We start from the raw sequence: 25,078 nt of genomic DNA on the forward strand, positions 1-25,078 counted from the left end.
TGGCTCTACTTTAAGGCTGCATTGTCTATGTGGTAATTCTCCAGAATGGCCTAGTTTCTAAAGGATAATAGTTTACATTATTTGGCATTCAGTTTTAGACCAAGGCTCTGGCACCAATTATTAGCTTGCGACAAGTCCTTTCGGAGGATATTATTGTCCTTGGGTGATTCTGTGACTATGCCGAGCTTGCAGTTGTCTGAAAATTTGACATTAGCTTTGACTTCCAAATAGTAGATGCCAAAAGGTACATCCCCAGCAGTAAGCCCTGAGGTACTCTGCTAGTGACTGATCTTTTTATGGAGTGGAGTCCCCTATCCTGACGTACTGTGTTCTATCTGTGAGTGATCTGGATATCCAATGGATGATACAGGGTTTATTCCATGTTTTGTGAGTTTGCCAACAATGGGAAATAGTGTTGAGTGCTTTGGCTATGTCAAGATAGACAGTGTATACTATTGTTGCCTTTGTTTATAGCTTTAGTGACTTTTTTTGAAAAAGTTCACCAGGCTGAGTAGGTATGATCTACCTTTGAGGAAACAAGCTGTGTTGGATCCAATGTCTGAAGGTTTCCTGCATCTTTATTTATAATATCTATAATAATTCTTTTCATGGCTTTACATATGAGACTAGTCTGTACTTACTCGGTTAGTAAATGGCCTGTCATTTTACAAAGGGATAACTGTTGCAGTCCTCCATTTGCTAGCCACAAAGCCAGTTAGTAGGCTAAGGATGAATAGTAATTTTAGGGGTACATATACGTCATGTTTTATGCTGTTCAGAAGACATCTAGGATATTATCTGGACCCATAGATGCAGTGTATTTTGCCTTTGAGAGAGCATTGAGGATTTGTTCACTAGTGATAACCCGGCAGGGTAGATAGTTATGGTCAATAGTATCTCTTGAGAGGTCTTGGGGGGTGGGATTGCAGCAAAATTTATCAGCCAGTAGATTTGTCATATCCTACGGTTCTTCATAGGTGGTTATGTTTATAATTAGTTCAGCACTCAGTTGTGTATTACTTTTGAGGTTGTGGGCATAGCTGAAGTAGATCTTGTGGTTGCTCTTTGCCTACAAGGTTGTCTTTACCTCAAATTCAGCTTTGGTGGAGTTGATAAGAGTCTTGAGTTGCCTTTTCAGTTTGACGAGTTTTCTTGTCTTGCTGGAACATTGCATTTTCAAGTTTTGACAATGGTTTTCTTCCTTTTGTTATACAATTTGTTAATGCTGAGACTCCATCAGGGTGACTTGTTCTTTGAGTTAATCATGTGCTTATTTCAGGTGGATACCACTGTCTCAGTGCAGCTGTCTACATTATGGCATATGGTCTTTGTGAGCAACTCTGCATTTGCAGTGGAGTTCATGCAGCTTAGGTGGCTTTCGAATTTGCCAGGTATCACTCAGTAGTAGTTTGTTTGCTTTTGGATAATTCCTAAATGTTTGAGGATTAGATAGGATCACAGGTTTTAGTTTAACTCCAAAGGATATAGCTTTATGGTCTGACCTGACAAGCGAGAATGTTACACATGGTGGCTGCAAAGTTCTCCCATGTTTGTGAGAATCAGGTTGTGGATGTTGGCAATTTATGTTGATGAAGTCCAGGAATCTTTGGGCCTGCTTATTGGAAGTTGTGTATGTTTCCCAGGTTATGGTGGGGTAGTTGAAGTCAACCAGGAGACAGCGTTGGGTGCAATACAGATGACTCCAGTTCTTTTCGGTATATAGTATAGGTGTCTTGGATCATAGAAGTGGACCTATGGCTTTCAGTAATATGATATAGAACTTTGCTTATGGTGAGTTTGACATGGGGAAACTCTAGTGGGTCTTACTTCTTGAGCAGTCCTGAAGTGTGATCGCTTTTGATAAATATTGAGATGCTTACACCTTTTGTCCCTTCCTGTGCAGAAACTGGTCTAAATGTGTGGATGCCATTTTAGCCTTGTGCTACTGGAATGCTCTTCTCGGTTTTAAACCATTCCTTCATAGCTACACAGACATCTACATTCTTCAGGGTGAGCCGAGTTTGCAGGAAATGAAGGTTTTGGATTAGATATTTGACACTGAACAATAATATATTTCGATTATCTTAGGTTGTTTTTGCTATGTTTCTGGTAATGTCCTAGCAAAGCATGTGGCTAGTTTAGGATTAGAGCATATGTTTCAGTTTAGGATCTTGCAAATGATAGCCTTAAATAAAAATGGGGGAGATTTAATTAATAAAACAGAGCTAGTCAAGTATAGATGGATCAATTATTTTAGGGCAGACCATGCACCAGGCTTAAATAGTACTGTTAGCATTAAACCTGTTTTAAAAGAGAAACATGATTTAGTATAATAGTGAATATAATGTTTTGTTAATGATTTGTTGATACTTATTGATGTTTAATGCTGGGGCACTTTAAATTAGTAATTGCCATTAAGGCTATTGCTGTAATGATTGGCTATGTTTGCTATATATAAGAACTGCATTTACTTGTTTTTATGTAACACTGAGGAAGTCTTTAACTCGAAAGCTTTGTTTTATTGCATTTTACTTGTTTTATTAAATTGTGCTTCATTGAACGGTGGACATCTGGTTATTTCATTGCTCTAAGAATAAGAAGGGCTGTTTAATATTAATTGCTGAAAAATCTTCTTAGGTTTCTCTGCTTGTTGATAACCTTTTGTTGTCTCATCCTCTAATTTCCTCTCCTACAGCTTTGAGATAATCTGGAAAGCTACCAAATGTTCTCAGGATACAAGGTTAACAACACCAAAATACATGCCTTGAAATTAAACTTTCACCCCCAATTAACTAACAGAAATGTACATTTGTGTGTGTATGTGTGTGTGTGTGTGTGTGTGTGTGTGTGTGTGTGTGTGTGTGTGTGTGTGTGTGTGTGTGCGCGCACATACTTTCTCCCAATAACTTGGGTCTTAGTGGCACCACAGTATAAGGTTATCTGGAAAGAGAATTGCAACAGTGTGTCTGCTAATGTGTGTAATGGTGCACGTGCTCAATTTGTAAAATTAATATTCAACAAACATTCTGATCAGTTAAGATGGTAATCCTCATCTCGTTTCTGTGCCTAGCTCAAAAATGATCATCTACACTGCATAACCAGACAGTCAGTGAAATGTCAGAAAGGGTATCTGATTTAATGGGGGGACAAGGATTTAAATAGACAGAGTCTGCTCATAGCTGTCAGTGTAAGCAAGGCTGTCTTTCCAAAAGTTTATTCTGTGTTTCAAAATAGTAGCAGATTTTCTTGTGGGATATGATTAATTCCTGGGTAAGATGATTGCTGAAATTAGTAATGGAGTTATTCACTCGGATCCTACCACGATTGGTTACATCTGACTAGTAGTGGGATATGAGACAACTCCTCTGTGTGAAATTTGATAATTGGTTATAATCTATTCACAGCTTGCACCCCATTGGATGCAAGAGTGGGGACCACAGCATACCTAATAAAACTTACTGTCAAAATCTCTGCGTTTGCTCAAGGTAGAGTTGATCGCTAGTTCAAAAAACGATGAGACTGGAGAACAGGTTGAGTGGGGAGGCTTAATGCATGCAGATTCCATCATAAATTAAAATGACTACCCTTTAACTTGTTTTAGACAAGCTTCAGATTTGCAGAAACTTTATACCGCAGCAAGAGAGCTCCCTAGAGATGGGAAGTGTGGAACATACTCCTCTTTCATTGTGTACTCTCTGGATATAAGTCAGGATAAGATCACATGTAGGAAAACACTGATAGCATCTGCACATGGTTGTTAATTCCTCTGAAAAGGGCTTGAATTATATGAACAAATTTAATCTTGTATTTAAGACTTGAGATGAGATAAACCTTTCCTACATTTTCTAAGAGCCGTAGGTGCATTCCAACCTGTCAGGAGTCTAGTTTTATATTTAACTGTTACTGTCTACATAGGTACTACATAACTTCTGCAATGTTAGGTTGAATCATTCTATAATCTAACTCCTGGTGTTGAAAGTGCAGTATTGGTCCAGAGCAAAAAAGAAGACTAATTTATTTACGTATGTATGTGCTAATTTTTTGTCTGTCAGTTTATGTGTATTTATTTTAATTTTAGCAGGTAAATAGGCTGGACCACTGAGGTCTTTTTTCAACTACATCTTAGTTACATGCAAAGTAAGCTGACAATTAACAGAAACAAATACATCATAAATCTAATTCACACAGTTGAACAGCTAGGAAAGGAAATAAAGTGCAGTAGCCACAGGAAACATGTAAAAGTGTCCTATCATAAATCAAGAATACCAAAAGTAACTATGAAATGTTATTAGGAGTTGCAGTGTTGTTGAAGTGATTGCCATCTAGATCAGAATTGTGCCTAAAATGTTGAAGTAAATAGAAGCTAAATAGGCCTGATGGCTCAAAGACAGGGTATCTGGCTGTAGCTCTGGCAACCCAAATTTGGGAATGATCTTAGATCACTGGAAGGGACAGCTAGGAGAAATTTGATGGAGCAGCTGATGACTCACTCTCCTATTCTAGGAGGGAGGGCTGATTCCTGTGTGACCTCTGGTGGAGCCCCCACAGTTCATTTCACGTTAAAATGGTGGGCTGAGAAGACATCCTGACATCTCCGCACTATCATTTAGGGACATTGCCCAAACGACCGCATGTATGATGGCTTCTGGCTCCTTACTCAACTCCTCTTTGGATCCCTTGCTGCCTTGGGTTAATATTGAATTATGTCAAGATCATTCTCATGAGGAGCTGGTCAGCAAAGATCACATTTCTCACCCTAATTATTAAGAAGGAACAATGGGGGAGAGGGGTCTGAGGATGGGTAACTGTGGAAGCTGGGGAGGCTGTGCGTGAGTTGAGTAAGGAGAATAAAAAAAGAAAAACAAAGAATATAAATTAGTTTCATCTTTCTTGATTTAAAATGGGTAAAATGTAATAGTTATTATTAAGGCCAAACAACAGATAAATATTAGTAACATTAGGAATGTATTGAAGCTGTGTGGGAATCATTGTGGTTTAAAATTATACAGTACAAAGGGTACAGTATGTTTGTGCCATCTGTGCTTCAGTCTTATCCCACTTACAGAACAATTCAAAGGAGGAAAATATAGATATTTAAAAACACTTAGAGTTTACCTATTTTATCCATTCAGAGGTATCTGGAATGACAGAGGTGAAGTCCCCATGGCATCACTCATTGGTGATTGCATACAGCCTTTTCTCGGTCACAATTACCTCTCATGAAGTGGGTTATCGAGAGTTGGAAGAAAGCTTCTCACTGAGTGCTGCTGTGGTTTCAGATTATGAACAATATCTAAGTCATAGAAACAAAGAGTCTTAGCAAGGCCCCATAAAAATAAAATGAGAGCTGCATTGAAATAGTTGCCTTGATGGCTTAATAAGTAATGACAAATTGGATATTTTATCACCTTGAAGTTTGCATTTGTCTAGTCATATAGCTAACTGTTTTCTTTGCCCTTACCTTTCAAGTGCATTCCTTACTATGGCTTTTTCAAGGATACTACTGAACTTTAAGGGTTTGTCAAGTAGGGGGAGTTTGTTAATCAGAAGCAAGCTGTTTTGAAAAGGAATGTGTGGTAGTAGAAGACATCATGTCTCAGTAGCTGTATCAGTGTATTAGAAAATGTCTACTTGCATTTGTAAATTTTTAACCTATATATCCATGTTCTATATAAAATATATGCTTAAGGAAAAAATGTAATGTGCCATGAATAATAACATTTTCTTCTCCTTCTTTTGCAAATTTCCCTTAATTAGCCATTGCTATTTTGCCTGGAATCGAAAATCTCAATAAAACATGCATTTAACAAAAATGTGTTTGTACAATGTCTGAAACAGGGAATGAATCTGTATACACAACTTCTGCATGATAAGAAAACTTGATTTACAAGCATTTTGACTGAACACAGTTGTGTCAACTTTGAGTATAAGGAGCTATGATTCACAGTATTAGTTAAAAGAATATTACTTATGAGTTTTAAAGTAAAAGCTTTTAAAATGCATTTAACAATAAATGTAAGCATAACTGCATGAATCAATACTATAATTACACCTAACACACACACACACACACACACACACACACACACACACACACACACACACACACACACACACACACACACACACACACACACACACACACACACACATGCACACATTATCTGCATCATTTTTGTTCAAAGTCGAAAATATATTGGTTGAAAAACTACTTTTGGGTATACAAGATGTGCTACTGAAAGCTGAATGGTTATTATCTTGCTGGGTGGAGGAAATGTTAAGCTAGTAGTGTTTCCTTTGATTCAGCATGCTTGTTATCTCCTATTATTCCATAAAACACAATGTGACAAAGTGACAACTCACTAAAAATCGCCCATTGGAATTTTTGGACATAGACAGAACTCCCAAGTTAAAGATGAGAGTGCAGGGAATCTCAACCCTCTACTGAACTAGAAGACACCCTACAGCTTCAGTAAAACAGAGTCGACTCTGAGTTCAGAGCATCTCATACTATAATATTAGTTTTTATTTACAAGATAAGTCTCACTAGGCTAAAGACCTGAGTTCAGAGGAAAGCTGAGTAGTAATTTAAGTGTGGTGTACAAAATCTGGCCAGAACAATAATATCAATATATTTTTTTAAGGGGGCACATTTGTGTTGGAGCAGTTTGCAAAATATACTCTTTAAATATCATTGTTTGCAGTGCACGTCAGCCAGCTGCTGTGCTCCCAATACAATCTTTAGCATTTTATAATGACAAATCACTATTGAAGCCACTAAGACTCGAGGGTAACATACTGAGACATCAGTAAATTTCATCCTTGATTAATAACATTATACAAATGAACAATGCTAGATGTTATTTAAGACCTTTACAATGTCCTGACTTTATATAGTGTTGGGTCATAGAATCTAAAAAAGGATGACTGCAAATGCGAGAAAAAATTCCTTAACCTTGTTCATTTTAGATGTCTCCTTTATGCTTGTTTCTCTGGAAAACAGGCACTATGCAAACAGTAATGCTCGACAGGGTGGGCGTTATTGTTTAAGGAAAGATGTTACCATGAATAATTATTAAACGGGGTAGGGAGGGAGGGAGATATCACAATATAGACAATCAAAATTTCGACCTATATTATACAACGAAAAAGCACCAACTGTGACCGATGTTAGCTTGAATGATAATAAGAGTAACAAAGCAAGAGCTTTGATTCTCCCTTTTGTGGTGATGCATATGCAATTAGTAGGATTAATAAAAAATATAATTTAGCATTTACACCAGAGATGAAAACATATCCAGGTGATGTACCACTAACAGTGCTTAAAAAGGGAAAACATATTAAGGAAATTTTAGAGAGCAACAATAGTAAATGTATGTTAGATAGAAAGAAGAATAAATGACTAATTATGGCCACTATAAATATTGTAGATTTACTTTAGATAGCCCATATGATTCGGTAACTGTAAGATTTCACCTCTATTCTAACTGAAACTAGTGCAGTAGTCTACTTTGCTTTATTTTCCACCTGTGATGGATATTATGTAGGAAAAACAGAGAAAAATTAAAAAATAGAATCTACGAGCATATTTATGACATCAAGCATAAGTCAGTAAAAATAATTCATGCAAACATTCAATGTTATGGAAGGGATTTAAGAAGTTTCAATTTTTTGTTTTGGAAAAAGTAGAGAGAGAGAGAGAGAGAGAAAGAGAGAGAGATCCCGGGGGGGGGGGGTGCTTGGAAAGTAAATTTGAATATTGGGACTTTTTTGGCAGTTAAAATTAAATGCTAACAACTTACTAGGTTTAAATGATACAGTTTCCATATCTAGTGCCTTAAAATTGAGATCAGCTAAGTCATAGGGACAGTTGAGTAAGTTTTTTGAAAAGGATAAAATATATTTTTTTGGTTGTTTAATGGTTGTAATCTCAATATTTTCATAAGTGGATGGGTGTTTGTATTATTGTATTGTGTTCCCATTATAAGGTGTGTTTTTATGTCATATAAATATATGGATCTACTTTCTAATCTCAAACGACCATAAACCTGAATTTCAAAATATTGAGATGAAAATATCTAAAACATAGTAACCAGAAACTCCACAACACTGACTTTCAAAACATTGTAAAATGAAATACAAACACAACCTTTCTCCCTCCACTACAAGAAAAAAACAACAAGCAACAACCTATTAATCAACATTTAAACACCCCCCCCATGCCACCCTCTAATTATATATATCAACTCAGAGGTCACACTACCATGAAGAAAACTGCAAATCTACCATTACGCACACTACACTTCCATTGCACACTTTCAAAACAATAACCGTGAGAAACACAAACTCCATACATCTACAAATATCACCACTTGCAAAACTAACACACAAATAATTTCACCTACTTACTCGAAACTACTCATTAAATTTCCCAGCAACTTAAAATATAAAAATTTCTCTCTATACTCACCTACCTTAAGTTTCCGTACATAAACAAACATCAGCCACAATATCTATGTCCCACAAGCCACTAAAGCTTAAAGGAACAGCATACAATTCACAGCCGCACCACATCAAAACTACTACACGTTCAGCATTCTCAAATTCATTATTGTGGAGTTTCAATAAACAGCATTGTTAACATTTTCATCTCAACACAGTGGAATTCGTGATTATGGTCTTTCGAGATAAAAAGTAGATCCAAATACATATAATTTATTATGTTTAGATGGTTTTAACACTTAATATTTGATATATAGTTTTGTTATTGTTTTAACAAGTAGCGTTATTCTTTGGAAAAATAAGGTCTGTATTTAAAGGAATTTGGTTGGTTGCATTTGATCATGTGATATGGAAATGTTTGTTTTAAAAAGCAGTTATTAAAATGGATTTGTATTGTGATGAAGTCTCTAACAGTATAAAGTACGAAATCACTTAATCCTGATTTTAATAAATGGTTGTTGTATCATGAAGCATACTGCGTGTTAGCATGTTTTACTTTTTGCATATTTTTTTTTTTTTGGGACAGACACTTTTTAAGTTTTGTGCAGGTAGTTGTGTTTACTGTTTTTAGGGAAATTATATTTGTTGTTTTGGTCTTATATAAGGAGATATTTATGAGTCTAGAAGGCAAAGAGAATGTTTAAGCTGATCTGAACATGCCAACCACTACTAGGATGGATGAGATAGACAGTAAGAGCATTGATCAATACTCTTTGTTATAGAGACTGTTTGGGGACTATTTTCACTATCAGGATGTTCAGGGTAGAGACCTACTTCATAAACTGCTAGGTTGAGAGGGTGATATTTTGAAAGCAGTGATCAATGAAAAGGGAAACAAAGACATTGGCCAAAAAAAAAAAAAAGTTATAAACAGAAATAAAGTGGGGGGCTTCATCCCCCAGTGTGGGGAAGGCTGTGCCCCCCAACTAAATATACCAACTCCGAGATCACTCTGCAGTGGAGAAAGAACAAAATCTGCATAACTGCCGAATGACTCGTTTCCCTGTATGGAAATGGCCGTTCACAATTTTCAGACTTCGACATTTTTTAATCAACCTTTAGGTGTTCGATAACCTAAGGTTTTGATCATGTAATAGGGAACTGGACTGAAGTATCTGGTCAGCACTTGAGTAGGGACAGGACACTAACATCAAGCTAGGGGACAGTTCAGTAGGCAGTAACTTTCAGGGTGGTGAATGCCTAGGGGCAGTATAAGCAATTTTGCAAACACAGAGTGGGAGGATGCCAGTCTCAATGCAAAGCTAATAGGTATGCTCTATTTTCAACTTGATGGCTGCATGTCTTTTTATACATTGCCACAGTGGGAAAGAAACTTAGTTGACAGTTGAACTGTTTAAGAACTTCAGGCCTCAATCACTTTGTGTATTCTGTACAACCTTTCCATAGTGGTAGTCATTTGCAGACCTTTGGGATACCTAAATTTGGATTCTTCATGACCTTAAGCTTTCTATAAGCTTAGGGCACGAGGCGTATCTTTGGCCTAAAATCTTTGTTAATCCCAGCCTAAAGTTCACAAATATTAGTAATGTCAAAAGAACAGATTACTTATGTCACAGGAAAATGTATATGTTTTTTAAATGCAACATTTTCCTGTAATATACTTCATGTACTCCACCAGTAACTTGACTTTTATGTCTGGTGTTAATAATTACAGTCAAAACTTTTAAAGAAAGATAATAGACAACTAACTTCATAGGCAACCTTCCTAAAATGTTTTTGCTGGTTATTGTCTGTGCCAGGGAGAGTAGGGCAGTGCATGTGTAACATATGCCAGCATAGCTAGCTGGAGTATTGTAAAGCATTTTATGTCATTTGTCTATCACACTGATTTGTACAGATGTTTATGTTAAAAATGTATTTGTAAAGTTGCTTGTGTTAAAAATGCATCAACAGTGGGTCCTGCTAGACTGAAAAGAGATATACATGTATGTCAGACAGCATAATTATAACTGATTAAATGTATATCCCTGGGATTCATGAAAGCTCCATGCAAGAATAAGGCTATTCTTGCATGGAGTGGATCATGCCCATTCAGCACAGCTGCGTTCCTTGCATATTCATGAAGGCATGCTGCTGTATAACCTGCATATACACAATCCATGAACAAGTGCAGGGGGCATGTCCAAGCAGTACTTGCACAGTAAACATGCCCTCTGCACTCAGGAAGTGTCGTACAGCACTTTGAAAACAAAAATGGGTCCATGGACACTGTTAGCATACCCCCAACTAAACAGATATTTGCAGAATGTCCAGATATGTGCCTCATATGTCAGGTGTGTCCCTTCTACTGTCCTGGCAAAGTGTTGAGGCTCGAAGTCAATACATAATGACAAGCATTTGAGTCTAAGTCTCAACATCCTACAAGTAAGTCATGCTAATGCAAAACCTATTATTCATCAACTTCCTAAGTTTGTAAGAGCGATATTTAAAATCTGTCCCTTTTTTCCCCCCATCATGTTAGGCTTTGTCCATATGTTATGCTGTAAGAGGTGGAGAGGTATAACTGTTAGCTATGGGCACATTCCTAAACAAAGTAAAATTAAACAAATATTTTTTTCTAGTCCCTACTAAAGTTTAAGTATAACTGAGTGGGTGTGCATGTCCTGCAACTGTGTATAGCATAGATTGAACATCCAAAGGAGCTAAATAGAATATACAGCCAAAATAACCCAAGTGAAATAGTGTAGTGGTCAGAGTTTTTGCTTAGCATGCAGTCATTTCAACCCCCCCATGCAGTCCATTCATTTTTACGTGTGAAAACAGCACTAAAATTATCTTTTTTTATAAATAGGTAGTGAATAATATATATTTGTTAACCAGGGTAGAGTAGCAGGCCCAAATGTGAGGTGTCAGTGTATTACAGATGTAAACTCCCCATATAAACAAAAGTGTGCCATACAGTATAGCCACAAAAGAATATAATGTAATGAAAGCAAATAGGAGGATGTTATGGAAGGTAAACATACATATCATAATATGTCATTAAGAAGGAATCAAACCCACAATCCATAAAATGAAAGCTTAATAACACTAAATAGTGCTGAGCTATGCTTAGCTGGTGTAAGCGTTGCTTAAATTTGAATGCTTAGCAATAATTAGCGTAGCTAAGTGGATTTGCACACTGGTAAAGAGTGGTTAGCATCTACCCCTTTAAGCAATGCTCATCTGTGCTAAGCGAGTTTGCCCGTCACTTAGCTTAGCTCAGCATATTCAAAATCATCCAGTCATGGCAAAGGGTGGGAAATCAGCCCTATTTAAACCTCGCAGGCAGGAATACCGCCCATAACCAGTTGTAGTTCATCACTGCAGGCACTATGGCTGGGGTTGGTGAGGGTGCACTTTCAAGCACAGAGCTGAGGCATTCAGGATTCCAGGGTCATGGTTGGACCTAGTAAGTAAAGATGAAGGGAGACTGCTGCAGGACCAGTACCAGGGCTCCAATACAAAGTGGAGGCCTGGGACCATCTTGCACATGATCCCACCAGTGCCACTGGCATCCCTTAGACTGGTGAGCAGGTCCGGCACCATTTTACTGACCTGAAGGATAGGAAGAGGGAGCTCTTGGACCAGTGGATCCAAGATGCATGGACAGGGAATGTCCCAGATGTGTGTAAGTATCAGTATCAATTAGTGTTTGCAAAGTCCACCTGTGTATGTGATGGACAGGTATGCATAAATGTTTCTCTATCTCCTGCACAGCTGCAGATGACAGGGCTGAGAACTTGGATGACCATGCCAGCAGGCTGCAAAGGCTGCATCTCGAGGCTGGTAAGTACAAATCTAGCTTGTAGTATTCGGGGCAAATAAATTGAAAGGAGTAGAATGTCGCCTGTCAGTATTTAAAAATGGGTATTGTTTGCACTGAATAAATGAGACATTAGCAGAGTAATAGTGAAGTACAGGGCAAATATCAATAAAAGTGTCAGCACCTGTCAATAAAATGCAAAACCTCAGACTGGTTGTGTTTACTTTGGTATGTGATCATATGAATCTAAATGTGTACAGGTTCTGCACAGCAACTATAGCTCTGAAAGCATTAACTAATCGAGGCTCATCTGACAAAGATTATGGAGTTGTAAAATAGGAGATTAACTATATGAAATGTTCCCTGCACTAAGATCTGATACCTGAATAGTAATGTGTTAACCAGTGTTTCCCAGACTGTGCTAAGTCAGAGTACGAATACACAGTATAAGAACTATCTGCCAAGGTCAGATTGTACAACCAAGAGAGTATTAGGCAGAAAGCAGTCAAACAAGAAACCATAGTTTTTCAATAGCTCATTCTGATGAAACACAAACCTGTTGTACTTTTTTGCACAAACAGCCACAGTTCGAATCCTGCAAGTGGTAGTAAGCTCTATGCATAATTTCACTCAGGAATATTTGAATATGTGTAGAAACAGTCAGGTAGTGTTAACAGTAATTTCCTACACAGGTCTGCCAGGTAGGAGAAGGTATAAATGAGCTGTAAGAAGTCTGTAATTATACACTGTATACATCACCCAATGTCTAACCTCAAGGCTGCAAATGACAGCAAGATAAGTACATACATCAAGTAGTCTCCTCCAAGAAATGTTCTTCAGATGTCACGCTGTCACAGCTAGTGGTCACTGCCACCAACACCCAGGGTGACTAATAGAAATCAAGGTGATATATGGCAGTAGCACACACACACACACACACACACACACACACACACACACACACACACACACACACACACACACACACACACACACACACACACTATGATTTCACATATGTAACCTTGACTATGTGAATATAGGTAGAAACAGTCAGGTAGTGTTAACAAAAATTTCTCCCACAGGTCTGCCAGGTATGAAAAGGTATATCTTAGCTGTAAGAAGGCTATAATTATACACTGTGTACAACACCCACTGTCCAAGCCCAAGGCTGCAAATGACAGCATGATAAGTACATACACCAAGCAGTGCCCTCCAAGAAATGTCCCTCAAGTGTCAAGCTGTCACAGCTATTGGTCACTGATGCCAACACCCAGGGTGACCAAGAGAAATCACGATAGAGTATGGCAGTATCACACACACACACACACACACACACACACACACACACACACACACACACACACACACACACACACACACACACACACACACACACACACACACACACACACACACACACACAGAGTATGAGTGCACATATGTAATCCTGACTATGTGAATATGGGTAGAAACAGTGAGGTAGTGTTAACAGAAATTTCCTCCACAGGTCTGCCAGGTAAGAAAAGGTATAAATGAGCTGTAAGAAGACTGTAATTATACACTGTGTACAAACATACCACTGCCCAACCTAAGGCCATAGGTCAATGTAAAGTGAGGTAATACCTGGAGAGTAATGATTAGAGCAATGATCATTAAAGTTGTGAGCAATTGAAGCCTATACAGTTGTTAATTGACATCCTGCCCCCACCCTATCTGCACCAATAATCTAAACACATAAATCAACTGGAATGTTTTTCACCAAACCTACTGTTGGGACATGTGTCTTATTGTTCTACAAATATTTAAATGTTTGATTATTAATTTTCCCTGTTCAAATACTATCATTTGTGGCCTGTTGTGATAAATGTAACCTGCATGCCGTTATAATGCCCATTGTGGTTCCATATATATGCATGTGTTCTGTTCGCTATGCAACTGTTTCAAATCTGTTGTTTTGGGTTAATGGGAACACCCATGCATGCTGTTATAACTAATCCTAGAATGTGTTGTTCATGACTAACCAACATATGTTGTAAAACCTCAACACCATAACATGTCTGGGAAGGCCGATCCCAGTGGATCCGCTTGTCCTGCCTCAACTGGTTATGACACTAGGCTCCAGCACATCTGGGACCCAATCCAAGACCTCCTCATCTGCTGGTCCTGCACCACCTCTGGGAGGAACCACCTCAGGGGATGGGACCTGTCCCCCCTCCCGGGAGTGGCCATGGACAGGACACCATTAGCTGTAGTCAGGTCCGAGAATTGGTACGTAGTGAACTTTGAAAGGAGTTCGGGGATCAGCTACTCCAGCTTGAGGGCCACATGGTGCATCTTGAGGGTCAGCCTGCACCTCCTGATCAGCCCCCAGCACAGCTACTGTTGGGGCCGTGAAGGTGAAGTGGTGACTGCCCATGGGTGGGGACATCACTCCCACATTATCCATTTTGGGTCTTGTGAGCATCCAATTCCCAACCACCCTCCCTGTCCAAGGTGTTTGCCCCCCACATGTCTCATATACCACCACTATCTGTCTTTTCTGTCTTGTTTGCCTTCCTACCCAACTTACTCCCCCAAAATATACCTCCTATCTTTCCCAACATCCCACTCTCACCTTATTAAAATAAAAAAAAAAAAGGGCAATATGTTCCCCCCAAAAAATGTCGCCCCATACATAGCTGTCTATTTTGCACATGTGTCTACTGGACACGTGTAATCTGGTCTAATTGGCTTAACTACACATTACTGTTGACCTCACTCCTCTCTCAGGGGCTTGAGTGTCCAAATTCACCTCCAAATTCTGTACAAATGGACAGCTGTTGCTGTATCAGAAATGGACAGCTATGGACCTTCCCTACACCCATCCTGCACATCCCTAGCCATCTTTGATATTGTTTTTCCCTCTGAATGCCCCCTTTCTCATCACTTTCCTATCACCCTTTTTTCTTTTCTTTTAAAGAAATTAGTGCAGAGGTAAGCAGGAGTAAGCTACAGTAAGCAGCAATAAGTGGCAGTAAGCAAGTTTGCATGATGCTAAGTAATGCCTACACAGTTTAATCAGTTTCCCATTTAACCGCGTGTTGGCATCACTTACCATTGTGCAAACCCACACAAAACTGCTTACAACTGCTTAAAACTGCCTTAATCACCCTGTCTTCATCAGCCACTGTTCTGCCCAGCAGCAAAATAAGCAGCCCTGCCAAGTCTTGGCCCCAGGACCATGTACACCATAATCAGAGCAATGCATCACTACACCATCCAAGCTCCAATAATGAAGGCTGCTTTTTCAAATATATCATTCAGTATAGGCATAGAATAGTAGAGAAAAAACACTGTGGAATCAGTCATGTTTAGTATATATAAATATACACATATAGATATGAATGGTCATAGATAAATAGGAAAAAGTATATACATCAGATTTATAGAGCTATACATATAAAACAAATACGTATAAAATATATACATATATACTGTCATATAAATATATGTATAGCTATCAAAAAATGAATATATATATATATATATATATATATATATATATATATATATATATGATATATGTAAAAAATATATATATCTGTATAGATATATGTTAAAAAATACATATATGCACACACACACACATATATATATATATATATATATATATATATATATATATATATATATATATATATATATATATATATATATATATATATATATATATATATACATATATATATATATATATATATATATATTTTAATATATATGGGTCTACCTGAAAACGCTGAATATCCTAAACGCCGACGACGAGAACACCGACACCGAAAATTGACAATGGAGATGATTGACAGTTGAAAATCCCAATGCTGAGAACACCAGCTTGTTAAGGTAAGCGTGTGATAATGACAGACCTTAGGGTTAGGGTTTGGGTTAAGGTTAGTGCATAGATAGTTGTGTATGTAATGTTTAGTGTAGGTTTGTAAGGTTTTTGGTGTGCTTGTGTTGTGTGTGTGCTTTTTGGACAGGGGGTTTGTTTTGTTTGTTGACTGTCGGGATTGTGGTTTGTCCGGCATGTGAAGTTTCGTGCTTTTGAATTTTCAGTTTTGTGGTGTCTGCGATTTAGTTGTCGGTGTTTTTGCGTGTTGGTGTTTTCAGGTAGACCCATATATATGTGTGTTTATATATACTTATATATATATATATATATATATATATATATATATATATATATATATATATATATATATATATATATATATATTCACTTTATATCCTTGAAATACTGAAATGTCGAAATTCAGTATTTCAAGGCTATAAAGTCGAAACCTAAAAACAACGAAAACTCAGAAGCATGAAATTCAAAATCTTGCACACTGGAGATTTTGAATTAGCGCTTCTACTCCACACACATACACACACACACACACACACACACACACACACACACACACACACACACACACACACACACACACCTTCCTCCCCACACACAAACACAAGCTCTCTACTACATAAAAGCAGGGGGCAAGCTTCCCTGCAACCCCCACACCCCCCTACATAAATATTCTAACTCCGAGGTCGCACTACATACAAACACACACAAAACACAACACATCACAGCAACAAAACACACTAACACACACCGCAGCCCCTATCCAAAACCCTTAACACATACACACTTATCTGAATCCATAACCACAGCGAAACACCAGAAGCATTAATTTAAATCCTCTGGTATTCGAGGTTTTGAATATTGCGCATTTGAGGTTTCGCTCTTTTCTGGATTCCACTTTATGGGCTTGAAATACTGAATTTTGATATTTCAGTATTTCGAGCTTCTAAAGTGAATATATATATATATATATATATATATATATATATATATATATATATATATATATATATATATATACTCATAACATGTAGTGGAGTCATACCCAGCACCATACCTCTCCACCTCTTAGTGCAAGAATTCCGGATATAGGCTGTCAAAATGGGGGGACAATGGGCCAAGATCAGGGACATAATGTACGTACTGCAGTTATAAATGTAGAATGTTGCTACAGGAACAGGGTTTATGTCAGTATACATGTTCAGATGGATGTGAGTTCTGAAACTGAATTGTATGTCATCACACGCCAAAGACCTAGGATGCAAACAACTCCAGTAGATGTACAGCCATAAATAATCCCAAACAAATAAAAGGCAGGCACTTCTGGTATTTAATGTCACTAGCTTATTATGAATGCTTTCATCACAACACTTCATCAGAAATGAACACTGGAACTAAATTTATATTTTCTTTAAGTTGTTAATAGTTTTGAGGCTACTCAGTTTGATTGCAGCTATAAATAGAGGTGTGACTTTAGTTCTGGTGTTCATTTCTGATGCACCCCATCTCTCTATACACCTGCCTACTTTCTTCATCTGTCTGACAATCCCACTTCTCCTTGGCCAATCTCTTTCTCTGTATATGGCCCTGTACTTCCTCATGCCACTACCAGGTCTGCTTGTCCTCCTTCCTCTATGTAGATGTCACACCAAGCCTCGTTCTACTTATCTCCCTTACTAGCTCGGATATAGTTACCCAGATATTTTGCTAAATCTTCACTGCCACCCACTGCCTGTCTTAACTCTTCCCTGAACTCAACCTCACAATCACCCTTTCTCAGTATCCACCATTTGATCTGTGGTGCTGCCCTCACACTCCTCCCTGTCTTCTTGATCACCAATGTCATCCCACAGACCAACATTCCATGCTGCCTTATTACACTTTCTCCTGTCACCACTTTACAGTTACCAATCCCCTTCAAACAGGCCCATCTGCATAGGAGATAATCCACCTGTGTGACTCTTCCTCCACTCTTGTATGTCACCCTATGCCCCTTGGTCTTGTAAAACTATGTATTCACCACAGCCATGTCCAACCTCTGTTGCAAACCCCACCACCATCTCACCTCCTGCATTCCTTTGCTTAACACCATACCTACCCCTCACTTCTGCATCCCCTCTGTCTCCTTCACCAACATGCCCATTGAAATCTGCTCCAATCACCACTCTCTCACCCTTGGGTACACTCACCACTTCATCAAACCACACCAAAGTACGCCTGTCTCATCCATCAAACACGTAATTAGTGGAGCATATGTACTAACAACTGTCAACAATACACCATCAATTCCTAGCCTCCTAAACATCACTCTACCCGACACTCTTATCACCTCCACAAACACTCTTGCATAATGTTCCTTCAGGTTAACCCTTACACCATTTCCCCTTCTGTACACACCATGATAGAACTATTTGTCCCTGACTCCGATACACACAGCTGTACACCCTTTCCATCTGGTCTCTGGCACACAAAATATATCCTCCCTTCCTCTGTCCAGCATATCAGCTAGCTCTGTCCCCATACCAGTCATACTCAAAATATTAACAGTTCCTACCCTCACTATCACACACCTAACCTTTCACCTCTCTGCCTGCCATATGAGCATCAGACATCCTCCAGGGTATGTCTGTGAATGCAAAGGCTACTGCACTATCAAATGACATATGTGTGTTACAGCAATATGAAGAAAGTGTGATTAATTGTGGCCCATAGCCCACCATGTATGTGCAATGTCCTCCAGATGTCATGCTCTAACATTTTGAAATGACTAACTGAGCGGCAAGACTGTAATTACAGTGTGCCATACTGATACAGAACAGAAATGTATAGCAGGTATTACCTGTGCATATGTATATATGGGTAGATGTACCTGGCTGCCTCATAACAACTGACATGGGATGCAAAATGTCAGGTGAATAAGCTGTACATGTTGCATACATGTGTAACCTTAGTTTCTGTGCATCCAACAGAGCTATACTTCTACAGATATTGGTTGCGTCATTTCCCTGACACAGATATGGGTAGTATAATAAGTATGAGTATCATTTTGAAATTGTAGAGGTGGCCAGCTGTGTTCTGACCTTGTGTCAATGCTTACTACAAACAGATATATGACTACCCACATAGCTGTATGGCCTCAGAAATACCTTACTTGTAAAACCTGTCTCCACCAAAGTAGAGTAAACCCCTTTGCTGGACAGCAACAATGCACAAAGCACATAATGTAATGATATATTAGTTGTACAGGGCAGTAGGAGCAGGCACCAACTGGTCAGCATGTCAATCTTTGTCTGAATGAGCATATTAGGTCACAGGTCGATTACTGTATGGCTAACTATAGGTAAAACTTGGTCACATCCACTAAGGGCAATCACAAGGCCATCTTCACATATGTCTGCAGTCTCAGAAGCACCAACCCAACCCACCCTGTAATGGTGGTCAATCACAGCACACACACACACACACACACACACACACACACACACACACACACACACACACACACACACACACACACACCATAGCTACAGCCAACCTTCTGCAGGCAGGTTTAAGGTAAACATCACCCCCTGGATCACCATCAGTATAGGTGGATATGCACAGCACACACACCCCTCCCCTCATCATCATGGATCATGTGCAAACTGTCTAATCAAAGTTAATAAAAGCAAGTCCCCTTGGGGCCTGATAACATTCCTGTCTGCATCCTACATGAACCCAAGCATATGCTTCCAGCTCCATTACACACTGTATGCAAGCAAAGCCTGAGCACCATTGTCATCCCATCTGCAAGGAACATGGCAACTGTCATCCCTCTACACAAACATGAATGATGAATGGTAGTTTATGCAATGTATTAACCCTCATTGCGGGGAACATGACACATCAGGACCAGGAGTACAATACATGTTCATACAATGCTACCAGGTACAGGGGTATGATGTGTTTGTAAGTGGTGGCTAATTATAGTCCATATTCATGTGCTGGCTCTGTAAAGAACTCTGGGCAATGTCTGAGGTTCTGTGGTATGTTTCCCTGTGTATGTCTTCCAGGTGCCATGCAGCGGCAACCACCTTACACCGATGTGGAGACAGCCGCCATCAAAGAGGCTGTAATCCTAAACTATGCCATCCTTTCTGACCCCCAGCTGACAAAATCTGCAGGAGCGGACTGCCCTGTTGGATGAGATCATCCACAGAGTGAACGTCTTGTGCCACCATGGATGCACATATGATCAGGTCAGGCATAGAGCAACTGACCTGATACGTCATGCCCAGCAAAGGGCTGCTACTGTAGAGAGGGTCTGTACTGCTACCGGTGGGTGGCCAGCCATAAAGGCCTCACTTACAGAGACAGAGAAGCACCTTGCCAAGCTGGGGTATCCCCCACACAAACTCAAACATGGGAAACAGCAGCTGTGGTGATGGGTGGCACTCAGGCAACAGGCAAGGAGCATCCAGGTAAGGCCAAAGTGCACATCAATGTAATGAGGTAGCATTTAAATTGTCTTCCACAGAGTTTCTAGATGCATATATCAGTGCAACATGGATTAGTGCATGGGTGTAGTTATGCACACAAGTGCACATCTATAGTGAAGGACAGCAAATTGTGCAATATCAGAGTGTGTACTGTACCTGTGTAAAAACATAGTGTTCATCTTGTACCAATGCCTAATGTGAATTTGATGACAATACCTCTCCCTCACAACTACAGAGATCCCTCTGGTCTCCACATGGGACAGCAGCCTGAACCCAATAAGTATGGGGTTTCCCTGTTGTGGCTCGCCAGTACCCAAGGCATGCTAAAGTTAATGCATGTGACCATGCACACAACTGTTACACTCAGCCATTTGGCAATAACTACATGTTCACCTGGGGTGGTGTTTACTGCATTGCATCATGGTGGTCATGACAGGGGCCTATTTGCTGGAGAGGTCACATATCTGTTGCATACCTCACAACCTGTCATTGCAGGACATCTGGACAAAGACTGACAAAATGAGGGGACAAAGGTCTAAAACTAGGGTCATATTATAGAAATTAGTGGTATACAGTGCATATAAATGGTGTACACATCTGCTGGAATGCCAGGTATGTGTGATATACAAAAATGAGAGCACAATAGACAAGTTCAAAATACTGCTGACCTTTCCTGTGACCTAAAACCTGTACAATTCATTTGTAAAGGAAACTATAGTACAATAGCCTAGAAGCATATGTGTGCACAGGCTGAAGCTAGTACTGTGTTGAGGCAGCTTTCAATATAAGTACAGCAGTACATCTTATTGGGTACACAACAGCCATCAATTACGGAGATTCTTTGATTAACACCAAATAACGGTTAGCTGTCCTACCAGGATTATCCTAAAATATACCCAGTTGCCTGCTGCACCAACAGCCATAGTTCACAATAGAGCTGATGAAGCTGCTAAAGGACTACATGTTTGGGATGCATCAGCCAGGAGAAGGGTACCAAAACATTTCCAAAGCATTGCACATACCATGAAACACAGTGCAGACAGTCATCAAAAGGTGGTTAAAATAAAGGGCTACAGTAACATTGCAAAGGAGTGGACATCCCACTATAGTCTATGAGAATATAAGACCAAAACTGGCCAGGGAGGCTGCCAGGAGCCCTACAGTAACAGTGAAGGAGTAACAGGAATCTCCAGCATGTACTGAGTGTGTACTACATGTCACAACAATCTTCCATGGTCTCCATATGTCCTGCCTATAGGGTAGGGTTGGAAGATGGCAGACGTTCCTCACACCAAACAATATCCTGGCCTGGTGAAAGTCTGAAAACAATACATCAGGTCTCCAAAAAGCTAGTGGGAAAATGTGTTATGGTAATATAGGAGCATGGTTGAACTCTTTGGCCACAATTCTGACAGGTGTGTTTAGCGCAATATGACAACTGCACATTACCACAACAACACCACCCCACAGTGAAGCATGATGATGGCAGTGTCCTGTTTTGGGGTTGCTGTTCACAAGCTGGGACTGGGGCTGTAGCCAAGTTAGAGGGGATTATGGACAGTTCCAAACACTGGTCCCCTGTGGCTCCAAAACATTCTGGTGTCTGCCACATAGCCATGGATGGTGAGGAATTCCACCTTTCCACACAGCAATGGCCTAAACCATCCATCCAAATCAACAAAAGGATGGCTTCATCAGCACACATGCAATGTTCTGCACTGGCTGAGTCAGAGCCCACACCTATGTCCAATAGGATATATGCAGGGCGACCTGAAGAGAGAAATGCACAGGGGATGCCCTTGCAATCTGCTATAGTTGGAGGTGTTTTGCAAGGGAGAGTATGCAAACATTGTCAAGTCAAGATGTGCCATGCTGATGACACCTTCCCAAGAGGACTGCATGCTATGATTAAGTCAAAATGTGCTTTAACAGAGTATTACTTTAAGGGTGTGCACACGCATGTGAACATACCTATTTCAGTTACCAGATATTACCTGTAACTGATGTATATGTTCATCAGTTGGATTACACAGGTTATATGTCATATGAAATGATGGCAATGTTATGACCTGATTTCTGATATATCACAAAAACCTGGCATGTTAACAGGTGTGTGTACACTCACTATATCCACTGTAAGCTTGGGAAGTTGTTTGAGTAACTGGCTTTGTTTTAACATACATGTACTGCAGGTTATGCAGTCTGCACCTCAAATTAGGACATTACTTAGTGGCACCAATCCACAGGCCAACCCAGTAATGTATCAGACAATCATAGGCGTTATAAGAAACAGACCAAACATATGAGCGACACATGTAGACATTCAGCAAAACCCTGTACAGTTGGGGAGTATGTTCTGTAGGAGTTGCCACGGTGCTATACAGGTGGACAGCAATAATTTACATGGGTGCAGTGTATGCTAGGTGAAGGGCCATCACCTACTAACACCATTCACATATCCCAGAGGTGTATATTTGTAGTAACGGTAATTGGAAATGGCCTGAAGCTGAAGGTCTGTCCAGAGTGTGTATGTTATTGTCTGACTGTGTGTCATGAATGTCCCCAGTCAGCTAATGTGAGGTCTGTGTAATGCCTTTGAGGCACCTCACGTGTGTGTGTGTGTGTGTGTGTGTGTGTGTGTGTGTGTGTGTGTGTGTGTGTGTGTGTGTGTGTGTGTGTGTGTGTGTGTGTGTGTGTGTGTGTGTGTGTGTGTGTGTGTGTGTATACCAGCAAACCTTATAGTGCCAGTAGTAATTTACATATGTTGTTTTTCCCTCACAGGTGGACATGGTGGCTGCAGTCCCTCCCGCTCTGATACTGATGTCAGTGTCTCTGCAGACTCTGACCATGATGATACTCATATTGAGGCACAGGTGGGATTGTCAGGGGCTGATACTGTGCCATCGGTTGGCATCCCACTATTGTCAACCCCAGCCATGTACATAGTCACAATGCCTACACATACCCCATCACCAGTGGCCACAGATAATGGACAGTTGCTGGGTGGTGGCATTGAACAGGCTTCTGTGGTGACTATGGCAAGTGAGGGTGCACTAGCCATAGCCCGAGTGCTGGTGAGGTCCCACACAGGCAGATGGGCAGGGGTGCTCAGAAGAGGATTGCAGCCTATCATGCCCCTGATGCAAGTGCCATGGCAGCAGTCACCAGACGCATGCTTCTGGCCATCATGAGGGCACAGACACATAATGAATGTAAACCAGACAGATATGCAGGGTCATGGATGAGCACATCCCTGGTGTCTGTGGTGATATGAACTCACTGCAGCCATCTGTCAGTGTACTGGGGTCATGGATAGATGGTGGAAGGAGACCTTGGCACTCCTCGACTGTGGAATATCTGTGCTTCAACATTTGGCAGATGCTGGCCAGCAGTCACGTGGCTGTAGGACAGCACCATGATCAGCTAAGGGTCTATGTGGATGTGCACTTTCACATTCCCATGCTGGCAGTACCAACAGCACTACTGAAGGGGGTGTGCTTCCCACTCCACAATGCAAAAGGCCATGGGCACGTGATCCTGGCTGGTCCCAACAGGGACACAGGTCCAACAGGCAGCAGTCACCATCGCGGAGTAGCACTGCATCTGGACTTGGCCCTGGTGGTGTCGTTGATACCTTCGGCAGGCTCAGTTCCAGTGTCCATGGCCAAAGATGGTGAACTGTATACCCTGTCATGTATGACCCACAGATGTTGAAAATACCTCTGTGTAGGGTGCCCACATGGCGTGACTGCATGCATACAAACACACACACACATCACCATCAGAAAAGTCATCTACACACACACATGCACACACACACGCACACACACACACACACACACACACACACACGCATGCACAAACACACACACACACATACACACACCAGCCCTGCACAGCCATTTAATGAACACTCCCCAAACACACACAAAAGATGTCAACCATATGGCCCAGCCTAGGTTTCTGGTAAACCCACACAACACCTTGTGCATATGATGATATCTGTGGCAAATCCATGCCATTCATACCATCGATGCAGGGACATGCTTATATGGGTCTGATGCACAGGGTGACTTTAGCAGAGTGCTGATATTTAATGCTGTGTAAGGCGCTGTCATTTGGCATTTGTAACGGGTGCACATCAGACTTTGTGTGTACCTTTTCATCCATGATGAATTATTGGTGTTAGTAACACTAAGCGAGTGTGTTCTCACATGCTGTATTCTGTTTGTGTTCCAGATGTCTGTGTGTCAGCAGGATGTGGCCCTGCCGACATCACCAATGAGGGGTATAGCAGTGTTGTAACACATTGACCATGTCATTGTTGAGGTACAGCTGTATCTGCACACATTTTCCAGGTCTGTGTAACAGTTCTTGCATGTGCCTCACAGCTTATAGGGCTAAGGGGTTGTATCTCAGTCTATGGTGGTTGACATCATCTCTAGG

This window comes from Protopterus annectens, chromosome 5.part0 (assembly GCF_019279795.1).
Source record: "Protopterus annectens isolate FY-2018-M chromosome 5.part0, PAN1.0, whole genome shotgun sequence".
Lineage (NCBI taxonomy): Eukaryota > Metazoa > Chordata > Ceratodontiformes > Protopteridae > Protopterus > Protopterus annectens.